Source organism: Hipposideros armiger, unplaced genomic scaffold (assembly GCF_001890085.2).
Source record: "Hipposideros armiger isolate ML-2016 unplaced genomic scaffold, ASM189008v1 scaffold_15, whole genome shotgun sequence".
NCBI classification, from domain to species: domain Eukaryota; kingdom Metazoa; phylum Chordata; class Mammalia; order Chiroptera; family Hipposideridae; genus Hipposideros; species Hipposideros armiger.
Window position 1 is genome coordinate 4,833,121 of NW_017731365.1, and position 6,167 is coordinate 4,839,287.

At 49.3% G+C, this 6,167-nt stretch overlaps 1 long non-coding RNA gene across 1 annotated transcript in view; it reads right to left on the bottom strand.

Moving 5' to 3' along the window:
* LOC109371936 (uncharacterized) overlaps positions 1 to 4,952 on the bottom strand; it is a 7,407-nt gene extending 2,455 nt beyond the window's left edge. Inside the window, exons 1-2 of the long non-coding RNA XR_002121966.1 lie at positions 4,668 to 4,952; positions 2,064 to 2,175 (exon numbers count right to left, since the gene is read on the bottom strand). This is a non-coding gene — a long non-coding RNA (uncharacterized LOC109371936). The remainder of the gene's footprint in view (positions 1 to 2,063; positions 2,176 to 4,667) is intronic.
* Between the last annotated feature and the right edge of the window lie 1,215 nt (positions 4,953 to 6,167).

Genomic DNA, 6,167 nt, shown 5'->3' on the forward strand with positions numbered 1-6,167 from the left:
CAAGAGTTTGAGCTCTGAGCAACAGCAGTTCGAGTCCTGGCCCGAGCTGAGCAGCTGCTGAGCTGCCAACAGGTGGCAGGATGGCTCAGCTAAAAGTAAAAAAAAAAAAAATCCTCTAAAATCAAGATGTCGGCAGGGTTGGTTCCTTCTGGAGGCTGTGAGGGAAGGATCTGTTCCCAGCCTGTCTCCTTGGCTTATAGATGACCATCTTCTCCCTGTGTCTCTTTATTCGTCTCTTCTCTCTCCATTTCTGTGTCCAAATTTCCCCTTTTTATAAGGACACCATCTTATTGGATTAGGGCTCACCCTGCTAACCTCATATTAATGTGATTACCTCTGTCAAGATCTATTTCCAAATAAGGTCACATTCTAAGATACTGGAATTAGGACACCAACATACGCATTTTGAGAAGGGACATGATATAATAGCAATGTCTAACCAAACCTTTTATTAATGAGAAGATTGAAGCCTCGATGGGAAAGCGAGGTCACACAGCAAATTGAAAACACACTGGAACCCAGGTCTTTTGGGGCCCTCAAGCCTTGAGCTAACGTCCCCAGGAGTAGCAGCATTGCCTACTTTGGGAAGCTTCTCCTCCATGAAGGGAATCCCTGAGCCTGGACAAGTCTGAGAGGCACCCTGAGAATCTCTACAGGCCTGGGGTGAGGAGGACAGCCTAAAACTCGCTTACAAACCAATACTTGGAAAAAGTCTCTGAAATGCCAGAGTGGAAGGAGCCTAATTAATGGAGCTTAGCATAAGCACTGGGGTGTATTTTCCATGGCCAGGCCCCTCGTTAAAGAGGCAGATACACAGTGTGTCACCCAGAGCTTTGCTCCTTAACTTGCAGCCCTCAAACAGCTCAGTTAGACAGAATACGGCTGAGTGGTGTTGGCTTCTCACATGCTCTCTCTCATTGTTCACTCCCTTTGGGCCCGCCTTTGCCTAGAGGCTGGCATCTGGCCTCCATACCTGGCCAAAGCCTGGTAGGTCTCCATTTTGCAATCTGTTTTGAGAACTCACTGAGAAGGCTCTTTCGAAAGTCTCATGCAACTTGTAGGAACAACACGGGTTTAAGAGCCTGGCTCTTGCAGCTTCAAAAACAAGGAGGCAAAAATTGAGATTGAATATAGCACAGAAGTGGGGGTGACACCAAACCACAGATGAGTTGATAGGCTGTGGGGAAGGAAGTGAAAAGTTCACCTTGTTCTTCCCTGTAATAGAGGGTTGTTGGTTTTGCAGAGGTTTGCTCTTTTTTTTCTTTTTTTTTTTAATTTTTTCATTCAATAAAAATAGCCCAATGGGACAACATATTCTAGCATTCGTGGAAATAAAAACTCGGAACCACATCATAGGATATTCTGCACCAAACTTGGCCCTGGTTCCCCAGGCAGCTCCCAGTTCCTTCTGATTTATGCAGCAGCAGTGGAGGCCCTGCCCTGTCCCAGGTGGGGTCTGGCCTTGAGGGAGGAAGGGAGGAGGTGGTTCAGAGGCATCAGCTGTTTCCCTGCATCTGAGCCAAGACCCTGGCCTCAGCTAGCGGCTCAGCTTTGTCCCTTGAGTCTGCCTCCACACTGTGAAAAGTTTCCATCACAAAGAGTCGATTCAGGAAGCCAAGGTTAGAGGCAAACGGTCTTATTTGAAAATGGTGAAGGCCAGCAAGGCCTTGGGCTTCCTGCATTGATTGCTCTCCCCGGGGCATGGGACCCACCCGGCGGGGGTGGGGCAGGCAGCTCTGCAGGTTACAGGATGTGAAAGTGGGGACTGAGGTTAAGAAAAAGAATAAAAGCCTGGGACCAGAACACACCCAGCAGAAGGCCATGTGCAGTTCTCTTCAGGGTTTCCTGTGGGTACACTGAGAACATTGTGTTCTGGCTGAGAAATTACCCGGCTGAGCCGGCTCCGGACGCCTCCCCTGGGTCCTAGTGCTGCCTCTCACTCAATCTCAGTCTTAGCTAGCGTGCACCTGCGTGAAGCCCACTGTAGGGCCCCGGGGAGGCCATTTCCATCATGTCCTCCCTCCTGGGTGAAGCCCCCAAGTGATCAGTTTGTGAGCACTTACCTTCCGATTCATCCTATATTTCCAAAGCATCCTCGATGTGCTTGACATTGTCACATAGTAGCATCTCCTGTCCCTCATGACAAAACATTCTTCAGATGACAAAACGGAGGTTCTGGGGAATTGGGAGGAACAACCAAGGTCAGTAGGCTAGGTTTTTGGACCCACGTCTCCTTACACTTTGGAGATAACTGATTCTGAGACATCACTTCAAACCCTTGAAATGAATGTGAGCCTTTGCCTTCCAAGTTTCTCCCCAGATGAATTTGAGAATAAGGTGCTTTCTTAATGAATTCTCCAAAACAGCTAAAAGCTCAGGCATGTGCCACAGAGCTGTCCAGAGAAGCCATAGCCTGAGACCTGCCCTGCCCAGAGGCTGGTGAGCCCTAGTGATCACGTCTGCCCTGTGCATGAGCTCCCTGGAACCGCTGCTGCCAGGAGACTTTGTACAGCACCACACCAGCCCCCAGATGGTTCTGTGTCCATGGAGAGTCCTGGAACTCAGAAGCATACTCTCAGCCCCAGCCCAAGTAGCCAAGGATCAATGGGCCAGCAGAGAGGGAGAGGCGACTTAGGAGGAAATGGACGCTCTCTGGTTAGAAGAGATTTTTGCAGTTTTTTAAGTGGGTTCTAGATGATAAATTCCTCTGCTAGATTGTAAGTCCCCCTTTCCAAGTCATCTTTATATCCTATGTGTGTGCTGATCCTTGATAAACAGTTGTTGGATGACCTGGATGAAAGTCACTCACTGGAAGGCCTTGCCTCTAGCTATGGATCACAGGTCATTCAACAACTGCACTTTGAGCACCTTCTGTGTACTAAGCACTGCCTGAGATAATGGGCACATAATTGCTAAAAACGAATATACAAAGAAAAGGCAGCCATGGTGACTGCCCCTCCTAGAGATCACAGTCCAGTGGAAAGAAAGGCATTCAATAAGCAGGAACGATCCCAAGGTCCACGGCCATCCTAAGGGAAGTCCAGGGTTCTGCGGGTGAGCACAGAGCAGGGAGACCTAATGGAGGCTGAGGGCCCAGCAAGTCCCTGAGGAAGAGACCTTAAGCTGAGACCCATTGGGAGTTAGCCAAACTAAGGAGGTTGGGGAAGGGAGGTTCAGGCGGACCTGGAATTTAGCAAGCAGGTGGCTCATTGAAAGAACTGAGCAAGTCTTCTAAGTCTTCCTGAACTCCACCAACAGGAAATCCAGTTCTCACTCCAGGGGACAGCCCAGGCATTGTTATTGTCAGTGAGAAAGGAATCCAATTCTCTGTGGCCTTCCCCTAGGCCTGAGACTCTATTTCTGGGGAAGCAGGAGGAATCCTAACAGATGACTGACCCATCTTGAGGCAGAAAGGCCATGGTACTGAGGCAGAAAGAGCAGGTACTGGTCCAGACACTGGGACCCTGGACTGAGATACGGGGCAAATCACTTACCTCTCTCTGGACCTCAAGCTTTGTGTTTTATGTATTCTCAGTGTTTAGCCTGACACTCAGACCTTCCTGAATTAACGAATGACTACAGTTTCCATCTGTAAAAAGATTCCTTCCAATGCTAAGATCTGAGATCCACAGTCAGTCCTACCCAGGCTCCTCTGGGCATTGGAAGTGCAGTGAAAGGAAGGAACACACCCACAACAAATGTTTGTTGAGTAAATGAGTGAGCAAGCGAATGAACGAGTGAATGCTCTCCCTGAAGTCAATCTAACGCTTCTCTCAGCAGCTGCTTTGGTCTCCATCACTAGTATCCCTGTACAGTCATTATCACCCAGCCACTTCATACACAGACACCAGATATAGTGGTGAAAATGAATGTTAATTCTTACATTGAGAGATTCCATCGAGAGGAAGAAGATGTAAGATGACTGCACAGAGTTGAGGGGCAGTGTAAGGAAGAAAGAGAAAGGACTAAGATGTGGAGAGTGTGGAAATGAGCACACATTCTCATGCAACACTCCCTGCCTTATGAACCACAAACCTGCCAACGCTCTGCCCCACTCCTGTGAACAGCAGGGCTCGCTGGAAGAGCTTTGGAAATGGACAAGTGCTCCCCGTGCCACCATATTCTCTGCTTGGCCCAAATCAAGCTCAATAGGAAGGACAGGAGTTCCCAGCTGGGTACACCCTCAAATGCATTTCCCCTCTCCTGTGGGTTTCCAGGCTAGCCCGCAGAAGCCTGATTCATCCACAACCACAGTGAAACACAGAATTAATTCCAGCTATACCCTGGGTGAGCTAGGCCATTATAGCAACCAAACCGTCACTTACAGCATTATTTTGATGGGAAAATGTGTTCTGAGCTCCAAGCAACAAAATTATAAGTGGGACACAGGCACACCCAGGTTCGAGTCCCAGTTTTAACACTTCCTAACCATGTGGTCGTGGGCATTGCACCATCCTCCCCAGCCTCAGTTTCCTGCTTTGTAGAAGAACACCTCCTTTAAAAGGTTGTAGTGCAGACTAAATAGACACCTGTGGAAGTGCCCCATGGCACATGGCGATGTTTCCCTCCTTTTCATAGGGACTTCTGTGGAGAGACCTGGAGATGAGACTCCAAGTACAGTCCCTGGGAAAAGGGTCCTTATCCAGCTTGCATGGGGGCAGTCTTACCACCGGACTCAGGCTTAGAGCAAGTGTTTCTGAAATAAATGAGTGGCTGTCTTAGAAATCACAGAACATTCCTCATCTTTGACCTTCTCCAGCCTTATCTGCGCCAAGAAACTTCTTTCCCTCTCCCCAATCTTTCCATGAATAGCATTGTTCTGGCTTCCTTTGCTCCTGGTCCTGAAAAGGGGCTTCACCTCCGGAAGGGGCCAGAAACCCTGGCCTTTCACCCCAGTCCTGGATATCAGCCCAGAAGAGTGAGCAGGAGGAGGGCTGAGACCCAGGCGGGTGCGGGTGCACCACCTCAGTCTGTGGAAGGCAGACCTCCTCCTCCAGCTCTGGCTTTGGCTTTGGCCCCTCCTAGCTGTTTGTTTCCGTGCTGCAGCCAGAACGGTCTGTACCCAAAGGATGGTGAAACAGCCAAGGAATCCGTAGGGTCCTAAAGATCCACCTTCTCCCTTTCTTTGCCCTTGTTTCCAAAAGTCAGTGTCACTGGTCTTGGGCCTCTTGTCCCCTCCCCAGGGCCACTGGCACTATGGAGGTCAATCCCCTTGAATGAGCCTCCCCCTACACTGAACTGTGCTCCCCACATTCCATCTCCACTTGGCGCCAGTAATCCTCACTTTTCCCTATCTGGAACCACAGAGCCTCCTCAGACCCTTTGTCCATCTTTCCAGGTCCTGTCAGTCTCCCTCGCTCTGCAGTACTTCTCATTGGGTCTTCACTGCTCCAGCCCCACCCACACCTCTTTACCCATCCCCCCTGTCCTGCAATAGCAAAGAACAAAAACTCTTGTGAAAGTGATATGAGCTCATGGCAAAAACCCAGCAGAAAAGAAGGTGTAAAATGAAAAAGTGAAAGCTCCCCTCCCCTCTACCTCTCTGAGATAACCTCTGGGAACAGTTTTTCTAGTATCCTAGTTGTTTTCTCTGCACATTTAAGTGTCTGCAGGGGAATGTCTCCTGTATTAGCTTTAGAATAAGATTATAGTATACAAATTATACTGCAACTTGGTTTTTTTCCCCCAGAATAATTTATTTTATTGGAAAATAAAAACTTAAATGTTTACATCAGGGCCGGCCGAGTGGCGCATTGATTAAGAGTTGGCTTGGGACACCAAAGGACCCCGGTTCGGATCCCACATATGAGGGCCAGTGACACTGCCCTCTACAGCTAAGATGCTGAATAACAGCTCAACTTGGAGCTGGGCTGCCATGAGTCGACAGCGTAGGCTGCAGCCCCTGTGGCAGTGGGTTGCCATGGGCTACTGTGTGTAGCCAGCAGCCAGCATGAGCAGCCAGCAGCTGCTGTGAGCGGCCGTCCAGAAGCGGGCAACTGATCTGCCTCGCAGGGAAGAGCACAATGATGATGCCAACTTGGGCCAGTGAAGCAATGTCCTGCACAACTAGACTAAAGAACAAAACGACAGCAACTTGTCTGTTCCCCTTCCCCAGTTCCCCAGCGCTGTTCCCATCCCCCAATTCCCCAATTAAAAAAAAAAAAAAG